Source organism: Pinus tabuliformis, chromosome 1_2 (assembly GCF_031772625.1).
Source record: "Pinus tabuliformis cultivar Carrire ecotype Pingquan chromosome 1_2, CPIR1, whole genome shotgun sequence".
Taxonomy (NCBI): Eukaryota; Viridiplantae; Streptophyta; class Pinopsida; order Pinales; family Pinaceae; genus Pinus; species Pinus tabuliformis.
In genome coordinates, this window is record NC_142298.1 from 1,316,074,388 (window position 1) to 1,316,097,163 (window position 22,776).

The window sequence follows — 22,776 nt, forward strand, 5'->3', positions numbered from 1 at the left end:
AGGGCTTTTCACAGGTTGAAGGCATTGACTACACTGAAACCTTCTCCCCTGTTGCCAAAATGAACTCTATCCGCCTTGTTCTTTCCCTTGCTGCCTCTTTAAAATGGGAAGTCCATCAGATGGATGTTAAATCTGCCTTCTTGCATGGGGACTTGCATGAAGAAATCTATATGGAACAACCCATTGGCTTCATCCAAACAGACTCCAGCCTTGTATGTCGACTTAAGAAATCCCTTTATGGTCTCAAGCAAGCTCCTCGGGCTTGGTATGCCAAAATGGATAGCTTTCTTTTAGAATCTGGCTTTTCTAGGTGTTATTCTGACAATACTGTCTACACCAAGAAAGTGGGCAACTCTCTTATCATCCTTGTTCTTTATGTTGATGATCTTATTCTTACTGGTAGTGATCCCAACCTTATAAACCATGTGAAGTCCAGCCTTAAAAAGAAATTTGAAATGACAGACTTAGGACACTTACACTATTTTCTCGGTCTTCAAGTCTTGCAATCCAAGGAGGGTATTTCCCTTTCCCAGTCCAAGTATGCTTGTGATATTCTTCGTCATTTTCACATGGAAGACTGTAAGCCAGCCCCTTCTCCCTTTCAGTCTGGAGTCAAACTTTCAGTCTCTTGTACTTCTCCTGAAGTTGATGCTACCTTATACCGTCAACTTGTAGGAAAACTCTTGTATTTAACCCATACTCGTCCTGACCTTTCCTTTGCTGTTGGCCTTGTTGCTCGTTTTATGCAAAACCCCCGTGAAAGTCATTGGAAAGCAGCTAAAAGAATACTTCGTTATGTTCGAGGTACAGTACAGTTTGGGATTCATTACAGTGCCAAAGCAGCTCCTCTATTAGTTGGTTTCACTGATTCTGATTGGGCTGGTGACCCTGATGATCGGAAGTCTACTGCCGGTTATGTCTTCACTCTTGGTTCAGGACCTATTACATGGGCTTGTAAGAAACAGGCTGCCATTTCTCTTTCGTCAGCAGAAGCAGAGTATCGTGGTGCCGTGGAAGCTAGTAAGGAAGCCTTGTGGCTTCGTCAGATCCTATCAGAGTTTGGCTTTGAGCAGCAGCATCCAACCACACTTTGGTGTGATAATCAAAGTGCCATTCAGCTATGCAAAGATCCAGTCCAGCATCAGCGCAGCAAACACATTGAACTACACATGCACTTCATCAGAAAGCTCATTCATGACCATGTTCTTGAAGTGCAATATTGTTCAACAGATGATCAGGTTGCAGACATCTTCACAAAGGCTCTCACAGAGGCGAAGTTCACTAAACTTCGATATATGCTTGGAGTTCAGGAAGTTGTCACTAAGGGGGGATAGGCTCTAGTGCCTCCTTCCTTCTCCTATTGTGTCATATTTGTAAATCCTTCAATCCTATCCCAAGTTGTTCTTAAGGGGGGATGTTAGGATATTCCGACACATAGGATATAGTTAAGTTCAACTTGGTCTAGTGTAGAGTTAGGTATAGAGTTAGGTAAAGTGTGTTTCTTTACCGTTGTACATTTTGTAACTTACAATCCGACGGTCACGATATGTAGTGATCCAACGGTTCACTCTCTCCTCGGTATTACCGACACTTGATCCGTGGCTTGACACCCGATTGGTCCATGAGTTCTATTTAAAGCGCATGGAGGGTCATTGTTCGGGTAATCCGTGCATGAGAGAAGCTTATGTAAATTTTCATTCTTTGATTAATAAATTGCCTGTAGTAGCCACGTTGGCGCAGGCCGTGGACTGTTTCCCTCTTTGAGGGTTTTAACCACGTCAAAAATACTGGTGTATTGATCTGTGATCTGGTTGTGAGCGGTGTCCTTTTGGTGTTCTTTCTGAGGAACTTACCCTGTAAATTCCTACAGAGCGAAAGAAATTTACCTCATTAAACAAAAGGGTTGTACATGTATCTTTTGGGAGTGGATCTGCCATGATTGTTGGAAAAGAGACTATTGCTCTCGTCAATGGAAAAGGAGAAGCCTAAAATGCACTACTGGTGGAAGGCTTCAAACACAATCTTTTTAGTGTGAGCCAAATTTGTGACCAAGGACACAAGGTTGTCTTTAGTACGAAAGACTGTGAGATAAGAAAATCCTCCTCAGGTGAACTTGTAGCAAAAGGAGTAAGAACACTAGACAATGTATACATTTTGAGCAGAATTCAAGAAGATAAATGCTATATAAGTCGAACAGATGAAAGTGGGTTATGGCAGAAACGATTGGAGCATCTAAGCTTTGATAACTTGATTAATATCAGCGAAACTAATGCAGTAAGAGGCATTCCAAAAATTATCAAGCCAGATCAAGTTGTGTGGGGCCCATGTCAACATGGAAAGCAAATTAGAACCTGTTTCAATAAGGAGTTCTCAACATCAAAACCTTTGGAGATCATACATGGAGATTTATGTGGACCAACCAGAACTCCAGCTCTATAAGGCGAAAGGTATTTTGCTTTATTTGTTGATGACTATACTAGAATGACGTGGGTATACTTTATAAAATTCAAATCTGAAGCATTTGAATGTTTCAAGAATTTTAAAGCTCTAGTAGAGAATGAGAAAGAATCAAAGATTAAATGCCTTAGAACAGAAAGAGGAGGAGAATTTACTTCAAAAGAATTTGATCAATAATCTAAAGTGCATGGAATCAAGAGAGAGCTCCCTGTTGCTAAAACTCCCAAACAAAAAGGAGTAGTAGAAAGAAGAAACCGAACTGTACAAGAGATGGCAAGAACAATACTACCAGCAGCTAATTTGCAGCCCAAGTTTTGGAAAGAAGCAAACAGGACAGCAGTTTATACCTTGAATCGAACACAACTAAGACCAAATAACGACAAGACACCATATGAACTATGGAAAGGAAGACTTTCTTCAGTAAAGTACTTTAGAATCTTTGGAAGCAAATGTTTTATGAAGATCAATGATGACTCACCAGGAAAATTTGATTCTCGGTTTGATGAAGGAATATTCTTTAGATATTCTACAAGAAGCAAAGTTTACAAATGCTACAACAATCAACTACGAAAGGTAGTAGAAAGCATTGATGTAAAAATTGATGAAGCTCTTCCAGAAAAAGAAATTGAAGTCCATGAAGAAGATCCTATCCTTGACAAATTCGAAGAAGAGCCAGCAAAAGAGGAAAAAGATCAAGAAAATCAAAAAGAACCATCTCAAACTCCTTCAAAAGTGAAATTCCTCCAAAAACATCATTCGGAAGAACAGATTATTCGCAATGTAGATGAGGGAATACAAACCTGAAGAAGATGACAAGTACACCAAGGAAAGATGATGTTGCTCGCTTATCTATGATAGAACTAGAAAATTTTACTCAAGCAAGGATCCTCATTGGGTAAAAGCCATGGAAGAAGAAATGTCTCAAATCGAGAAGAATGAGACATGGGAGTTGGTACCTCGTCTGAAAGATAAAAATATAATTGGAACCAAATGGGTGTTCAAAAACAAAATGAATGAGGATGGACAAATAATCAGAAATAAAGCAAGACTTGTTTGCAAGGGATACTCACAAATTGAAGGAATTGACTTTGAAGAAACCTTTGCACCGGTAGCCCAATTGGAAGCCATAAGGATGTTTTTGGCATTTTCTTGCTCAAAAGGGTTCAAAGTCTATCAGATGGACGTAAAATCAGCATTTCTGAATGGAGAACTCAAGGAAGAAGTCTACATGGAGCAACCAGAAGGGTTTGACCTAGCTGAAGGAAAAGACTTTGTATGCAAGTTGAAAAAGGCATTGTATGGATTGAAACAAGCTCCTAGAGCTTGGTACGCAAAATTGGATCACTATCTACAACAACAAGGTTTCAAAAAGGGGGTGGCATGAAGTAATCTCTACATGAAGATGGACAAGGATAAATTACTGGTCACTCTTGTATACGTTGATGATCTGATTTTTTTCCAGCAATGATGATGAGATGAGCCATGAATTTGCTCAAAATATGTCAAAAAGGTTTGAAATGTTGATGATTGGTGAGTTATCTTACTTCCTTGGACTACAAGTATCTCAAACCACAGCAGGCATGTTTATATCTCAATCAAAATATCTTAAAGACATGCTCAAAATATATGGGATGGAAGAATGTGCACCCATGAGCACACCAATGACCACAGGTTGCAAATTGAGCAAAGATGATGATTCTCCCTCTATAGATGCAACTCTTTATGGGTCAATAATTGGAGCTCTCTTATACTTAACTACTACAAGGCCAGATATTATGCAAGCAGTGGGAATGGTGGCAAGATTTCAGTCGGCTCCTAAACAATCCCATCTAGCAGTTATGAAGAGAATTCTCAGAGAATTGAAAAGTACTTTTGATTTTCATCTATGGTATCCCAAAAGCTCAACTCTTATTGTGACAGCTTACTCCGAAGTTGACTGGGCCAGAAGCATGGATGATCAAAAAAGTACCAGCGGAAATGCATTCTCCATGGGAGATTGGGAGATTGTCTAGTATTTTGGCTTAGCAAAAAGCAATCATCTATATCTCTTTCCACAGTTGAAGCCGAATATATCGCTGTTGCAGATTGTTGTACACAAATACTATGGATGAAGAAAGCTTTGAGGGATGTCAACACTGAAACTAAACAGCCAATCACCATCTATTGTGACAACACTAGTGCCATTAGTCTCTCAAAGAATCCAATGATGCACTCAAAGACCAAAAATATTGCAATCAAATATCACTTCCTCCCTGAACAGGTTGTTAAACAAAACATCAAGTTGGAATACATCAATACAAAGGAGAAAATTGCAGATATCTTCACAAAACCCCTTCCACGAGAAGAATTTGAACATCTTCGCCAAAAGATGGGGGTTATTGCTCTTGCATCACATTAAGTAATCACTTTCACAAGAGTAGGAGCAACACGACAGGGGAAGCAACATGACAAAGGAAACAGTGTGATAGGGGTAGTACTTGGGCACCCCATTTGCCATTGATGTCGAAGGGGAGAGAATGGTGGAATAATTCCATCAATGACAAAGAGTGAGATTGTTGGTCAATAATTGCCATTGATGAAATATATACCTGTTGAACTTGTAGGAATTTACAGGGTAAGTTCCACAGAAAGAATACCAAAAGGACACCGCTCACAACCAGATCTCAAATCAATACACCAGTATTTTTGACGTGGTTAAAACCCTCAGAGTGCAAGGAGGGAAACAGTCCACGGCCTGTCCCAACGTGGGTACTACAGGCAATTTATTAATCAAAGAATGAAAATTTACATAAGCTTCTCTCATGCACGGATTACCCGAACAATGACCCTCCATGCGCTTTAAATAGAACTCATGGACCAATCGGGTGTCAAGCCACGGATCAAGTGTCGGTAATACCGAGGTGAGAGTGAACCGTCGGATCACTACATATCGTGACCGTCGGATTGTAAGTTACAAAATGTACAACGGTAAAGAAACACACTTTACCTAACTCTAACCTAACTCTATACTAGACCAAGTTGAACTTAACTATATCCTATGTGTCGGAATATCCTAACATCCCCCCTTAAGAACAACTTGGGATAGGATTGAAGGATTTACAAATATGACACAATAGGAGAAGGAAGGAGGCACTAGAGCCTATCCCCCCTTAGTGACAACTTCCTGAACTCCAAGCATATATCGAAGTTTAGTGAACTTCGCCTCTGTGAGAGCCTTTGTGAAGATGTCTGCAACCTGATCATCTGTTGGACAATATTGCACTTCAAGAACATGGTCATGAATGAGCTTTTTGATGAAGTGCATGTGTAGTTCAATGTGTTTGTTGCGCTGATGCTGGACTGGATCTTTGCATAGCTGAATGGCACTTTGATTATCACACCAAAGTGTGGTTGGATGCTGCTGCTCAAAGCCAAACTCTGATAGGATCTGACGAAGCCACAAGGCTTCCTTACTAGCTTCCACGGCACCACGATACTCTGCTTCTGCTGACGAAAGAGAAATGGCAGCCTGTTTCTTACAAGCCCATGTAATAGGTCCTGAACCAAGAGTGAAGACATAACCGGCAGTAGACTTCCGATCATCAGGGTCACCAGCCCAATCAGAATCAGTGAAACCAACTAACAGAGGAGCTGCTTTGGCACTGTAATGAATCCCAAACTGTACTGTACCTCGAACATAACGAAGTATTCTTTTAGCTGCTTTCCAATGACTTTCACGGGGGTTTTGCATAAAACGAGCAACAAGGCCAACAGCAAAGGAAAGATCAGGACGAGTATGGGTTAAATACAAGAGTTTTCCGACAAGTTGACGGTATAAGGTAGCATCAACTTCAGGAGAAGTACAAGAGACTGAAAGTTTGACTCCAGACTGAAAGGGAGAAGGGGCTGGCTTACAGTCTTCCATGTGAAAATGACGAAGAATATCACAAGCATACTTGGACTGGGAAAGGAAAATACCCTCTTGGGATTGCAAGACTTGAAGACCGAGAAAATAGTGTAAGTGTCCTAAGTCTGTCATTTCAAATTTCTTTTTAAGGCTGGACTTCACATGGTTTATAAGGTTGGGATCACTACCAGTAAGAATAAGATCATCAACATAAAGAACAAGGATGATAAGAGAGTTGCCCACTTTCTTGGTGTAGACAGTATTGTCAGAATGACACCTAGAAAAGCCAGATTCTAAAAGAAAGCTATCCATTTTGGCATACCAAGCCCGAGGAGCTTGCTTGAGGCCATAAAGGGATTTCTTAAGTCGACAAACAAGGCTGGAGTCTGTTTGTATGAAGCCAATGGGTTGTTCCATATAGATTTCTTCCTGCAAGTCCCCATGCAAGAAGGCAGATTTAACATCCATCTGATGGACTTCCCATTTTAAAGAGGCAGCAAGGGAAAGAACAAGGCGGATAGAGTTCATTTTGGCAACAGGGGAGAAGGTTTCAGTGTAGTCAATGCCTTCAACCTGTGAAAAGCCCTTAGCAACGAGACGAGCTTTATGTTTATCAACTTTCCCATCTGGTCCATACTTGGTTCTGTAAACCCATTTACATCTAACAAGTTTGCGTCCCTTTGGTAGAGGAACAAGATCCCATGTATCATTTGTCATTAATGAATGATATTCTTCATTCATAGCTGCTTCCCAATGTGGATGGCCTGAAGCTTCTGCAAAAGTGTCAGGATCATGATTTACTGGAGCTTGAGCCAGTAAAGAAGAGGCTCTTTCAAACTGAGAACGTGTACGTCGCTGATCTGTAGGATCACCGGCAAGATCACCTGCTGCATCCCGAGTAGCACGGACCCATCTTGGAAGTTGAGGATCCTGAGAAGGTGGGGGAGGATTATCATCCTCGCTTTCATCATCTGAAGAAGAAATGTTTTCAAAAGTAGAAGAGATAGGAAGAGGTGGCACATCCGCCGGACTAGGCTCGCAGGCCGATTTATTTTCATCAAATTTTACATCTCTTCTAATGATAACATTTTTGGACTTAAATGGAATAAGTCTATAACCTTTTACATCTTCAGAATATCCAACAAAAGTACATTTCTCACTCTTAGGTTCTAAAGCTTTATGCTTTTCATCTGGAATATGGGCCCATGCTTCACTTCCAAACACACGAAAGTGACTTACATCTGGTTTAATGGAACTCCAAGCTTCTTCTGGAGTGATATTCTCTAGAACCTTAGTAGGAGTGCGATTGATTATATAATTTGCACAATTAATTGCTTCGGCCCAAAAACTAAGACTGAGTCCTTTAGATTGCAGCATACAATTAGCCATTTCCTTTAAGGTGCGATTTTTCCTTTCAGCTACACCATTTTGTTGTGGAGTGTATGGAACAGTATGTTGCATTTGAATTCCATTTTCGGTGCAAAAGTTGATGAATGTGTTTTTAACATATTCTCCACCATTATCAGTTCTTAGCTTAAGAATTTGATGTCCAGATTGTTTTTCAACAAAGGCTTTGAAGGCCAAAAACGTGTTAAATACTTCGCTCTTGAGTTTTAAGAAGTATACCCAAGTGCGTCTGGAGAAATCATCAATGAAAGTTAAGAAGTACTTGCAGCCAGAGAATGAAGCAACAGGAAGAGGACCACATAAATCACTGTGCACAAGCTGTAAAGGGGCTGAGGCGTGCCAAGAGGCACGTTTTTCAAAACTGTCCCGATGATGTTTTCCGAGTACACATCCGGAACAAACACCATCTCTGCAAGATACCATAGGAAGACCTGTCACCATATTTTCTTTACATAGATGCTGAAGGGAGCGATAGTTTAAGTGACCAAATCGCTCATGCCAAAGTTTGCTCACTTCATCATTATGAGCAACAAATACTGAGGGAAGATTGGATGACCCAAAGTTGTGAAACTTATACAACCTTTTGGAATCATCAGCAAGACCAGTAGCTAGAATCTGTTTAGGATCTTTTAGATCCTTGATTACAACATCATGAGGTGAAAATTCAACAATTTTACCTTCACCTGAATGAGTTATCTGATAGACAGATAGAAGGTTGCAGGATAAGGTTGGAACACATAATACATCATTAAACTGACCATTGTCTAGATGAACAGTTCCAGTCCCTACAACATTAAGAGATCTATCATCACCAATATATATATTTTTGGTGTTACAATCATTTAAAGAAGAAAACATGGCTTGGTTTTTGGCCATGTGACAAGAGGCTCCAGAATCAATGAGCCACTCATGAGAATGAGAAGAAGAAGAAGATACATTTAATGCATAACCAGACTGAGATGATTGACAATGACATGCAGAAAGTGCCATTCCGGAAGTTGAAGTTGAAGTAGGCTCCACATGGATGTTATGTTTCTTCATTGCGGCTTCCATCTTCTTAAAGCATTTAGATTCTAAGTGGCCATCTCGATTACAAAAGTTACAATGTCTATCAGTCTTCTTCCATTTGTTTTTATTGGTCTTATCATTTTGCTGAAATGATCTTTCATTTTGAGGCTGAGATGGTTTAGGACCATTCTTTTGAGGATATGACTTCTTAGGATTCTTTGAATTTGGTTGCTGCTGGGCGGCTAACGCTTTCGTGGAAGAGTTTCCAAGATTAAGAAGACCAAGGTGTAAGAGTTTTTCTTGTTCTCTTATTAAGGAATCACAAAAGGAGTCAAAGGAAGGGGCCTTGTAGTCTTGTCCTTGACAAATGAAAGCTTCCCTTGTAGAATGGAAAGTGGAAACAAATACAGAGTAGGCTGGTCCCAACTTAGTAAGGATGGAATAAATAAGGTTACCATCTTCTTTCTTAACTTTAACACCTTCCAAGAGATATCTAAGGGTCTTGAATTTGGACAAGAAATCTTCAATGCAAGAAAAATTATTAGGATCCAAAGTAAGCAGCTCATTTTCAAGTTGATGGGCTCTAATTTCATTTTTAATCCCAAAAACTTTAGCAAGTTTTTCTAATGCTTCATGAGGAGTCTCAAGTCCTGCAATGTGGAATCTAAGATCAGGAGAAATAGACATCCTTATCAAACCACGTGCTTGATCTTGTCTATTTTCCCATTTTGCCGCCTTGTCTTCATCTTTTGGTTTCTTCTCTTGGTTGTGGCTATTCTGAAGAGACCTTTACTTCTAAGTAAATCTTCCATGTAGGCTACCCATTGGAAGTAGTTAGTGCTGTCAAGAATGACTTGGCATGGACTTTCCATTTTAAAAAAAAAACTGAAGCTGAAGATGCTGAAAGTAAGTGTTCCAATGGATAGATCTCGAAAAAATAGGCGGTTTTAAAAAAAACGGCTCTGAAAAAGGCTTCCGGATGAAGAAGTTATGGCTTTTTGAAAAAAAATTGTTGACGTTGCCGGCAAAGTGCGCGAATGTGCGGGAATGAAAAAATCCGCCCCCACAAAATGGAGACTTGAACCCAAGACCTCTACTCTCTTAAAATAGCTTTGAACCAATTGATCTATACAAAAAATTTGAGAGAGAGAGAGAGAGGGGGGGGGCCTTGGTTTGCGTGCTTGCCTTGAGAAAGTTCTTTTTCCCTACAAAACACAAAACACAAAACCCAACACGAATATGCAAAGAAAAACGAACCTTGCGGCTCGAAGTTAGCTTTAGCCAAAAAACTAGAAATTTTTAAAAAAACTCAAAGTTAGCTTTAGCCGAAAAACTAAATATTTTTCTCAATGTTTCTGATTTTCCGAGATCACACTAAGGTGCAGGGAAAAGAGCATACGCATGAGAAAAATCCTTCCTTTTTGTTTCTGATTTGCCCAGATCGCACAGAGTCGCAGGGCAAAGAGCATACGCAGAAATGAAAGGTATAGATCCGGTTAAAAAAAAAGGCTAAATAAACTAAGACCGAAATAAGCAGAGAGAAAATAACAGTAAACTGCAAAAGAAACACTGTATACCTCCCGATCTGAAAAATGACGCAGCTAGGGCTACCGGAAACCTTTTCGCGTGAAACGAAAGGGGTTCCTCACTGGAACAGATGCTCCGAACGCAACAGAGCAGTCCTCTCGGCCCGAAAGCAGTCAGAAACAGCAGATCTAGGAAACGACAGCCGCATGCAGTTCTACCGGCTTCAGATTTGGATCACCAACGGACGCGGCCCTCAAATAGCTCTGATACCATGTAGGAATTTACAGGGTAAGTTCCACAGAAAGAATACCAAAAGGACACCGCTCACAACCAGATCTCAAATCAATACACCAGTATTTTTGACGTGGTTAAAACCCTCAGAGTGCAAGGAGGGAAACAGTCCACGGCCTGTCCCAACGTGGGTACTACAGGCAATTTATTAATCAAAGAATGAAAATTTACATAAGCTTCTCTCATGCACGGATTACCCGAACAATGACCCTCCATGCGCTTTAAATAGAATTCATGGACCAATCGAGTGTCAAGCCACGGATAAAGTGTCGGTAATAACGAGGTGAGAGTGAACCGTCGGATCACTACATATCGTGACCGTCGGATTGTAAGTTACAAAATGTACAACGGTAAAGAAACACACTTTACCTAACTCTATACTAGACCAAGTTGAACTTAACTATATCCTATGTGTCGGAATATCCTAACAGAACTCTCCTATTGATTACTACACCATCACTACACTAGTTTCATGATGACATGACTCCTATGACGAAAACATATCGTCCTAATCATCTTCTGCACTAAATAATTCAAGGGAAGTTACAAAGAAAAATGTTTTTCACCACCTTAGAGGCATATCTTCATAATGATTTCCATATCGTCTGAAAAAGGATTTTTCCCCTTTCCAATGAGCCTTGACTTGCCCCGAAACTCCAAATGGTTGATGAGAAAATGAGTTTTTAAGATATAAAAATTATATATTTTTTATGAGCCGACCTATACCTGGCCTACTCATGTCGGCCTGCTTGAAGGGACGTGTCTCTTCGTTCCTCCTTACAAGAAGCCTATTAATACACAGTCTGAGATTCATTTTTCAACCATCTTTTCGGTCTACAAAAGACAGAGAGAAGGAACAGAGTTCACAACTCGTGAACTAGACCACCGAGGAGCATTTTGAAGGTTGTTTTGTTTGGGTTCAAATTTATAATAAGCCTTCGGACCTGTGACAGCAAAATACTCTCGAACAGTGATGAGACACCTTGATAGGCTCTGTTATGTGCAGCAACAAGCTTAAGTAGCTCGGATTCTTGTTTAATGGACTTGGATTAGGGCTCGGATTGCAATCTCTTTGCACAGACTATAACATACCTTTGTAGTGGTGACTTTTTTCTCCTCAAACTGCAGTAGCTTCTCCTCAGATTCTCTCAGACTATAGTAACATATCTTGCCAATGGTTGGTGCAACAATTTTGCTTGGTGTAACTCAGATTGGTGCAGCATTGGCTCAGTGCCTCAGATTCCCTTTTCCTGGACTGTACTGTGCCTCGGTGTGGACTTTCCTAGTGGCAATGTAACTCGAATTTGGGTCATTGTTTAAAGCTCGTTCTTGTGGCAATTACCTCATACTCAGGAACAGTGGACCGGATACTCATCATACACACAGAGTTCGGTGCACTTATCATACACAGAACTGTTCTACCTCAAGCTCGGACTATCTTCCCGCAAATTATCCATAGAACTGTGACACATTGAACACCATAGCCCTAACTAAGATCATCATTGGGTGCAGCCTCACATCTTTAGCCTTCAGACTAATTGTGGAAGAATTATTCACCTCGGACTGAGCATCATTGACCTTGGACTGTGGAAGCACTGGAAGCATCGTTAACCTTGGACTTGGAGCAGCATTAACTCTCAGACCTATAGTCATCATTGTTAAATAAAGGACAGTCAAGCACAGTTTATGGAGCTAATTGAACATGTGAAGAATTGGATGGTGAAGAATCTGTTTGAATACATATAAGTAAGTACATCACTTATTTTCTATCAAAAGAAGACTAAAGGATTGGTGTCCTAAGGGTTGGTGCCTCTTGAGTCTAAACACAAGGTTGGAGCCTTGAGAAGGATAAGGTCAAAGCCCTAGAGGTTGGAGCCTCACTAAAGTCCAAGTTGGTGCTTAGCAACAGGTTGGTGCCTGGAAAATTGAAGGGTTGGTGCCCTCAAATTATTATTGTACTCAATTATTTGAAAAGAGGATTGGAGTGCTCCCTCGTTCTTAATAAAGCTATTATTATTCATTTCTTTCTGATTATAATTGTGAAGAATCTAACTGGTAAAAAGAACAATTGAAAAGAAATATTGATTCACCCCCCTCTCAATATTTCCAACAGTCAGCCTCATCAAGGGAATTTGACCTCACATATTCACTATAGATTGGCAGTTATTCGACCTCATTTGATATACCAACCAAGAAGTTCGATTTGCAATAACTGGAGGCAAAAAAGAAGACAAAATTCCCAAAAAAGGAGAAAACCCTAGCGAAGGAGAAGGAGACATTTGTCAAGCAAGAAGATGTTTTTCTCTCGCTTTGACAGACGTGTGAAATTTTGAAGCTGTTGGGGAGGTCGAAATTTCAGATTTGCAGTAGGGCCAAAATTCTGAAGCTGGGGACTGAAATTTTGTATAGTTGCGGGGTTGAAGTTGGTTGACAAGAAGACACTACTAGAGTTTGCATAATCATCTTGGAAGGGTAACTTGGTGTAGTGGGGAAGGTCCTTTGGTCTAGTCAAAGATTTTAGTTTGTCTCATTTTGATTTGAATCTACTAGTGGAAGAGTTTGACTGGATTTTTCCCTATAGAGGGGTTTTGGCCCTAGCTGAGTGCCTATATCTGGTGTCCTTGATCTTCATGTTTTATTTTGATGATTGCTTGATTTAAGGAAGATAAAAGAAGAACATAAAGGAAGTTAATAATACTACAAAAATATCACAAGTAATTATCAACATAAGAGAATCTTTCTAACTTTCTGATTTTCTAACACTAGGCCCTCCCAAGAAGGGCAAAAAGACTATAGGCCCAAAACCATGTTAAAGATAGTGCCTAATTGGTATAAATGTTCGGCAATTTTTTCAGACAAATTCACCATAATTTAAACTTCAAGATTTGACTCAAGTGAACCTGGTGACTTAGCTTGAATGAATTGCATTCACAGACACTAGTTCCCACCATTGAACTTTAAGCTAGACCATTTTTCGTATATCTTAAGTTTTGCAACAAAATTTGTGGCATTTAAATAGCCTGGCTCCTTAGAGGATCAATAGAATTATAGGAGTTTTATATAGGTTGCTAGAATAGACAAGGATCTCCTAGGTGGAAATGGTGTAGGTCAAAATACCAATCATCCACAATAAGACTAAATTGTTATCTATCTTATAAGCTTACCTTAGTATCAAGTATTCTCATTTGATACTAACTAATTCAGTCAATCATTCCATCCCCACACTACGTCATGGCCCCCCACACCAATCTTACCCACTTAGCCTCAACACTTCCACTTACCCCCTTAAACCTAACATTGTGATGGCTCTCCCTTATCCCAACCCTCACAGCTCTACACAAAGCCCTCCAAACCACCCTCTTCCACCACAACTGTTACCATTGCAAATTCTTTCCCTCCACCTTCTCCCTCCAAAACTACTCACTCTTCCTACCCACAACACCCCTATCCACCTCTGTTATGAACATCAATATGTATAAATAATAGAGAATAATAGTTAATAATAATATAATAATTAATGATTATTGCCCGATGGGGGCGCCTGCCACCCCACAGACTCTCAAGATAATTAAGAGGGGGTGGCGTACCACCCCCCCCAACCATGCACAAAGCATGTGAAGAAGGCTCATATCATTTGCTATGGTTGGTTGCGTTCTGATTTACTATTGTTTTGTTTCGGTGCAGAGCGGTGGGTCTTTATGCCCTATGAATGTTTTGTCCATGACACGGGTGGGATTTTCCTCTCTCTTTCGATGGCTGGCAGTTTTGCGCTAGTTTGACAGCAGAGTACCAACGTTACCCTACTACCCACTTTGAGGTGGAAAATATTAATTTGTCCTCATGAAAAATCAGTTTTACTGAAAAAGTGAGGAAAAAGACAAGAAAAATCATAATTAAATAAGTCGGGAACATGTTGGAAACATGTTCCTAGTCAACTGAGTCTCTCAATCACTTTTGTGGAGTAAGTAAGCACTTAAGGCTGAGTTAAGCCACAAGTGGAGGTCAAACTCAAGGCCCACAAATTGAGGACTAGGTGGTGGCCATAAACACGAGTTAGTTACCAGTTTAGAGGCCTGAGTTGCCTCATCTATGCGGCCAAGTTCACACTTGGAGTTAGAGGCAGAGTTACATGTGTTAAGAGGCCTAGCGAGGAGATGAAGAACACTAGGTGGCTGCCATAAACATGAGTTAGTTACCAGTTCAGAGACCCGAGTTGCCTCATCTATGGGGCCAAGTTCACACTTGGAGTTAGAGGCTGAGTTAATGGTAAGTTAAGTGGGGCATGTGGCAAGCCACTCCCACTTCCTCTACACATGGCTACACATTGCCTCACTTGCCCATACACAACACTCCTAGATGGCTATACATTCCTCCTAGAGGAGACACACATAGTTGTTGATGTGAGTAGCATCGAAAGGTCTTCTATATCGACTTGGTGTCTTAGCATGTGGAAGACAATATTTGCCTCTTCTAGTGATTTATGTCTTATTTCCTAAGTCTAACTTAGGAAAAGTATAATAATTAAAGTCAATTAATTATTGTGGACTATTGAGTTATTTTCTAAAGATAAATAATTTAATTATTTAAGTGACTTAGAAATAATCTCAATTGTTGATCTTCAAGATGGTTCTACAAGGGAGATTGGGGTTAGGGATTTGGACTCAATGAAGATTATAAAGGGAGCACAAGTCGTGAGAGAGAATCATCACGGAGAGAGTGATTTTCTCTGCAATGCGAGTGGTTCAGTCGACCAACGCACAGAGAAGGAGAAGTGCGAGTGAGTTCGTGCAAATCCATGAGGTCGAGTGGTAGGAGATTGCAGGGCCGAGTTGTCGAAGGGAGATTGCATTTATCCAGAGGAGGTTAAGAAAATGTAACTAGGTTCGGTCTTCATAAATGTACTTTTGATATTTGTATTTATTCAAGAAAAGAAATATTATTTTTATAATATATGTCAATGAGTTTCTTGCTCATTGAAATAGGTCAAGCACTAGTTAAGGTGCTATAGGTGAGTCAAATAGTCAAAAGAAAAGGTTGAAGACCTTAAGGGCTTGTTACATCATCCAATAATATGTATTAGAGTCAAAAGGAATACCTCCAAGCAAAGTCAAGTCCTCTCCATGCAACGACATCCTTCAAGAAGCAAAAACGATGAAGAATCTTCAAGTCGGCCTAAAGGAGGGACAGACCTATATATATAGAGGATGTCCACTCCCTCAAACGACAAGCACTTGACTCTGAAATCAGCGAAGAAGAATAGTCGAGAAAAGGTGAAGAGAAGATGAGTTTGAGGAGCCTCTAGTGCAGCGAAGAAGGCGAAGTCAAGACCAAAGTCAAAAGGACTATTTTTAGGGTGAAAAATAGTCACACGTGTGAAAAACAAAGTCATCTTGTGGTCATAACAGCAGCAATATAACAGTCTGTTAAAATTGGCAACTAGGGCCAAACTCCATGTGGGTCATCTTATTTATGGTAGCTGATATTTTTTTTGGATCCCTCTCATCAAGAGGTGTAGGATTGATCTAAAGATCATCCGATTCCAATAAGTATTCATGGAGTTATGAATTTATTTGCGTTATAAGGCAATTCGTCAAGGTCGGCCAGCAACCAAATAAAACCCACATGTGCTCAACGTTTTAGTATAAATAGAGGTGGCCTTCAAGTCATTTCAACACACTTGGGATCTCTTCCTCTCTCTACTTGTCTTTGGGTTTTAGTAGGAAAAGAGATCCTAAGGAACAACGTTGCCCTGATCCAGAGGGTAGTTGGAAAAGCCGGAATTGTCGGAAAAGCCGGAACTGCCGGAAAAGCCAGAAAAGGCGGAAACGCCGGAAAAGCCAGAACTGTCGGAAAAGCCGGAACTGCCGGAAAAGCCAAAAAGCCAGAAAATCCGGAAAAGCCGGAACTGCCAAAAAAGCCGAAAAAGCCGGAACTGGCAAAAAAGTCGGAAAAGTCGAAACTGCCGGAAAAGTCGGAACTGCCGCAAAAGACAGAACTGCCGGAAAAGCCAGAACTGCCGGAAAAGTCAGAAAAGTCGGAAATGTCGGAAAATCCGGAAAAGCCGGAAATGCCAGAACTGCAGGGACTATCAGAAAAGCCGGAATTGCAGGGACTGCCGGCACTGTCCGGAACAACCGGAACTGCCGAAACTACCAGAATTTTCGGAAACTTTCGAAACAGTCGAAGCATCTGTCTCCGAAGGAGAGCAGCATGCAAGGGACAATTAACTAACATTGGGACAGTTGTATGGTACTTAGCAGCAAATACACCAAGCATGCAATGTTATGCAAGGGACAACTAGCATGCAACAACAAGCATGCTAGGGACAACAAGCATGCTAGGTGCAGCCAACACATAGGTCAGGATGGCAACATGGTGCAGCGGTGGCACATAATGTAGTACGGTGATGGGTACAGTGAAGCGTGATGAGATGCAACATAGTGATGATGGGTGCAGCATGGTGCAGCGCGGTGAGGTGTAGCATGATGACGAAATGCAGCACAACGATAGGTGAAGGAGTCACCTTGGAGAATTAGTTGAAGCAACATGTCTTCAACTGATCTCATGTATCATCTTCTTAGAGATGATCTATGCTCTTATCTAGATAAGTCAAAGTGTTGACTTCTGTTGTAAATGTACTATCTCTCTCTCTCTCTCCCTGCTGAACTATTGAAGAACATATAAGAAGAATTGATCAAGGGTTTCCCCACATTGGGGTTTGTCCCTAGCTAGCGCCACATCTTGTGTCCTCTTGTCTTGGCTTGTCTTCTGCGATTTATGTTTATGTTCTATCTGCAGTTTACTTTAATGCTGATGTGATTGCTAATCTGGAAAAGATATGGAGCTAACTGTGAAAATTGAAATAAATTGCTCTAAGCATAGAACATACCTAAAATTAACATGGTATCAGAGCTGAGGTGAAGATAATGCCCAAGCAAGAGTGAAAGAGCAATCACCGAAGACAGTTGGGAAAGGACAAAAGGATCAATGGATTCCTCATCCCTCTTCAAATTCACCAAGGGTGAAGTCGAAGCAGAGAATATTATTAGAATGGCACAACGGAATATGGCCTACCTAAAGATCACTTCATTGGAAGACCGGATCTCAGGGTGGAAGGAAAGGCAGATAACTAGTTCGGCCATTATGCGAAGGAGTGTCCGAATGGCAGGGACACATCACTTGATGATGATAACAATCATTCCAGGGACATCTTCAATGATCAAAGGAATGACAGGTAATGCAGGTCATCAAGGAAATGGCCGACTCTTCATAGAAAGCAAGGAACCCCAGGTATGAAGAATCAAATGTTGTTTCTGATAAGATAAAGAAGCATTATCTTGTATTGGCCCTCTCCTTCAGATTCTTTGGGAATCTGGCTTATAGATTGTAGTGCTTCAAGGCACTTCATCGAATAGATGGGTCCACTCTCTAATTTGGTAGAGATGGAAACAATTGTGGGATTATACTTGGGGCCAATGCCACCTATCCCGGAAAGGGTGTAGGGAATGTTAACTCTCAATTGAATAAGGGTAACTCGATTCATTTACATAATCTCTTTTATGTACCTAATCGCAAGAAGACCCTGGTGTCCATCTCAGAAATGGAAGTCAAAGGTTTCAGGGTGGCATTCATCGATGGAAAGGTACGTGTTAAAAAATATAATTTTCAAAGATGCTTTTTCTCATGGGTTCAGGGTCGGCAATTTTTATCAAGTTGCAGCATGGTCCATTGGGGATCATGTCAATTGACATATCGCATCTATAACACCAGAGGTCTACCTATGGGGCCCTACCTGATGTGAGTCAAATGGCGATAGGGATGTCTGAATTCAAGTAGAGCATGAAGTACATGTCTGAGATGTACCGAAGGAAAATCTTATAAGGGGACCATTCCTCTCATGCAACAGGTCCACAGGTTTGGAACAACCCGAGGAGTTTGAGATTCATGATCGAGAATATCATGTATACAGGTGGAAGAAAGCCCTCTATGGCTTGAAGCAAAACACCCCAGGCGTAGTATGAGAGGATTGATAGCTGTCTGATGAAGCTGAGATTCACTAGGAGTGAAACCGATCCAAACCATTACCCGAAGGTTGTGGATGATAGACCTCTCATACCGACACCTTATGAGGACGACCTATTTCTGACAGGTGCAGACCCTCTCATTTGCAGAAGTAAGAGGGAGTTGGATTCCGGATGTGGAATGATAAACTGCAAGCCTGTGACTACCTCGAGGATCTTAACTTTCAGAAGTTATATGGTAGTGATGTCGGACCAGATTTGAGAAATGCCTCTGAGTTTCATAAATTCATTCGCGTTGATGTTCTTGGTGAATTTCCGTCCGAACATATGTTTTGCAGTTAGCATGGTGAGCTCATATTTGGTTGAGCCTCACTGGATTGGTGCTAAGAATCTTCTGAGATATATTCGGGGCACAATCTCTCATGGATTGAGATACACTGCCGGAAATATGAAACTGCGTGATTATTTGAATGTTGACTGGGCAAGCAGTGTGGAGGATCACTAGAGCACTTCTCAATGCTGGTTCTCTTTGGATTCTGCTTCGATATCATGGATCAGCAGGAAGCAGAAGTCGGTTGCTATAAGCATCGCCGAGACCAAATACATAGCTATGAGTATGATCTCGTGTGAAGCTGCATGGTTGCAGAAGCTCCTAAGTGAGTTGTTTGTACACATGATGAATACCACTGTGATTCTCTGTGACAACCAGAGGGGGGATTCGATTATTGAGGAATCCCGTATTCGATGATTACTCCAGCAGATAGACATCAAATACTGCCTTATCTGCGATATGGCAAGTCGATGAGCGAGGAGGCTCCATCGCATTGAGACTGATGTACAGGTCGCAGACATTTTGTCAAAGCCCCAAGGAAAGATCAAATCTGTGAACGAGGAGTCGTTGAGAGACCTTCTTATAAGGGTCCTGCATGTTGCATGCATTGAGCTTTGGGGGGTTTAGGGTACTTACTGGAGCAACATACAACCACAAGGCGACTCACCCTCCCCTGGTGGTGCGCTATGAACAGGATGATTAGTTCTTCTGTGGGCCGAGATGATTAGTTCTCCCGTGGCAACTGTGGAACAGGATGATTAGTTCTCCTGTGGGCCAGGATGATTTGTTCTCCGTGGCAACTATGGAACAGGATGATTAGTTCTCCTATGGGCCAGGATGATTTGTTCTCCGTGGCGACTGTGGAACAGGATGATTAGTTCTCCTGTGGGCCAGGATGATTAGTTCTTCGTGGCATCCACTAACAGGATGATTCGTTCTCCTGTGGACAGGATGATTAGTTTTCCTGTCGAGGCATCCTACCCATGCGGTATGGGACTCATGGGAAGTACCTCTCATCTAATCAATGAGCATGGAAATGAGGATAGGGACCATAGTAGTACTATCAATGGACGCATCGTTGTATCTACTGTACACCCTATGCTAGGATGACCTCCATTGATCTAGGATCAATGAAACTGACCTGGGATCAGTATGAGTGGTTTAAGACACTCTCTTGTGTTATTTATCTGGGATCAATGAAACTGATATGGGATCAGTATGAGTGGTTTGAGAAACTCTCTTGTGATATTGATCTGGGATCAATAAAACTGACTTTGGGTCAGTAAGAGTGATGTGACACACTCTCTTCAGATGAAACTGACTTCGGGTCAGTAGAGAATGGTATGAGACATTCTCGATCAATTCGTCTTCCTCATGGTTCAGCAGAGCAGAGCTCAGCATAACAAAGCAGAAAAGAGCTCAGCAGATCAGAGCAGAGCAGAGCAATGCAGGGCACTGATGGCAGAGATAGTACAGTTGGACATATGGATCAACGGATGGAGTTCTACCTAGTTGAGAGGGAGTGTTAAAATTGGCAACTAGGGCCAAACTCCATGTGGGTCATCTTATTTATGGCAGATGATATTTTTCTTGGATCCCTCTCATCGAGAGGTGTAGGATTGATCTAAAGATCATCCGATTCCGATAAGTATTCATGGAGTTATGAATTTATTTGCGTTATAAGACAATTCGTCAAGGTCGGCCAACAACCAAATAAACCCCACATGTGCTCAACGTTTTAGTATAAATAGAGGTGGCCTTCAAGTCATTTCAACACACTTGGGATCTCTTCCTCTCTCTACTTGTCTTTGGGTTTTAGTAGGAGGAGAGATCCTAAGGAATAACGTTGCCTTGATCCACAGGGCAGCAAGCCAGAACTGTCGGAAAAGCCGACAATGCCGAAACTGCCGGAAAAGCCAGAACTGCTGGAAAAGCCGAAAATGCCGAAAAAACTAGAACTGCCAAAAAAGCCGGAAAAGCCGGAACTGCCGAAGAAGCTGGAAAAGTCGGAAATACCGAAAAATTCGGAACTGCCGGAAAAGTCGGAACTACAGGGACTGCCGAAACTGCCGAAAAAGTCGGAACTACAGGGACTGCCGGCACTGCCGGGAACAACCGGAACTGCCAGAACTGCTAGGAACTGCCAAAACAGCCAAAGCATCTTGTCTCCAAAGGAGAGCAGCATGCAAAGCACAACTAACTAACATTGGGACAGTTGTATGGTACTTAGCAGCAAATACACCAAGCATGCAATGTTACAACTAGCATGCAAGGGACAACTAGCATGCAACAACAAGCATGCTAAGGACAACAAGCATGCTAGGGACAACAAGCAAACAAGGTGCAGCCAACACATAGGTCAGGATGGCAACATGATGCAACAATGGCACATAATGCAGTACAGTGATGGGTACAGTCATGATTAATGAAGCGTGATGAGACGCAGCATAGTGATGATGGGTGCAACGCGGTGAGGTGCAGCATGATGACGAAATGCAGCACAACGATAGGTCGAGGAGTCACATTGGAGAATTAGTTGAAGCAGCATGTCTTCAACTGATCTCATGTATCATCTTCTTAGAGATGATCTATGCTCTTATCTAGATAAGTCAAAGTGTTGACTTATGTTGTAAACGTACTATCTCTCTCTCTCTCTCTCTCTCTGTTGAACTATTGAAGATCATATAAGAAAAATTGATCAAGGGTTTCCCCACATTGGGGTTTGTCCCTGTCTAGCGCCACATCTTGTGTCCTCTTGTCTTGGCTTGTCTTCAGCGATTTATATTTATGTTCTATCTACAGTTTACTTTAACACTGATGTGATTGCTAATTTGGAAAAGATATGGAGCTAACTGTGAAAATTGAAATAAATTGCTCTAAGCATAGAACATACCTAAAATTAACACAGTGCCATATATATCATTGTCTGGGTTAGTAAGTTAGGCCTATAAGGCCTTCTACTCTAGCGAAGGAAAGACTCATCTAAGCAAAAATCAAAGGAGCATAATATACAAGTAAACCATCCACATGTGCGAAGAACTAGGACTATTGTACAGCCACACCAAGTCTACATCTACATCTCAAGAATGAGCTCGTTTGGTTGAAAGAAGGAAAGTATCTACATAAGTAAAGGATATCATTGAGTATAGAAGAGAAGCATCTCATCTAGAGCTCACATAAACAAGGTCTATGTACAGTTAGAAGAAGGAGGACGAAGTGTCGGGGAGTGAAGTGTCGGAAGAAGAAAGACTAAGTGTCGGGCAACAAAGTGCAAACATGAGGAAGGACTTGACTTGTGCTTGGAGGATATTCTAGTCAGGGGTCTAGAGTTTGGCATTGATCAATAAGAAGATTCAATAAGAGAAAACGTACCGAAGGGTTTTCCTCTCAAGAGAAGAGAAGTTTTGGCCCTGGCAAAGAACCAACATCTTGTGTTTTTGTTCTTACGTTTTGGTAGCAGTTTGATGAAGTACACACACATGCATTAACAAGAAGAAGAAGAAGATTAAGCCAACAATAAGAAGTAAAAAGACTCCACAAATTGTTATCAAGGAAGAATCCTACTATACCTTATTGCCCTAGATTCTTCAACATGGTTTTAGAGCTAAGGTGACACATCAAGGAAAGGGCAACTCAAGAACACTCATCAAGGAAAGGCAACTACAAGGTTGAAGCATCAAGCCAAATCTACTCAAGGAAAAGAAGGCCTACCATCTATCATTCATCAAGGAAGACTACAAAGCAAGAAGAAGAGCCTTACCTAAACGCACCTACAAAGAAGAGCAGATCAAGAAGGGACATACACCACAAGCCACGCCATCAATCAAGTCTACTTGAAGCAAGTCCAC

General features: G+C 41.2%; 1 protein-coding gene across 1 annotated transcript in view; it reads right to left on the reverse strand.

Moving 5' to 3' along the window:
* Nucleotides 1-22,776, reverse strand: part of LOC149211063 (transcription initiation factor TFIID subunit 5-like) — a 354,672-nt gene that overhangs the window by 289,966 nt on the left and 41,930 nt on the right. The window lies entirely within an intron of this gene.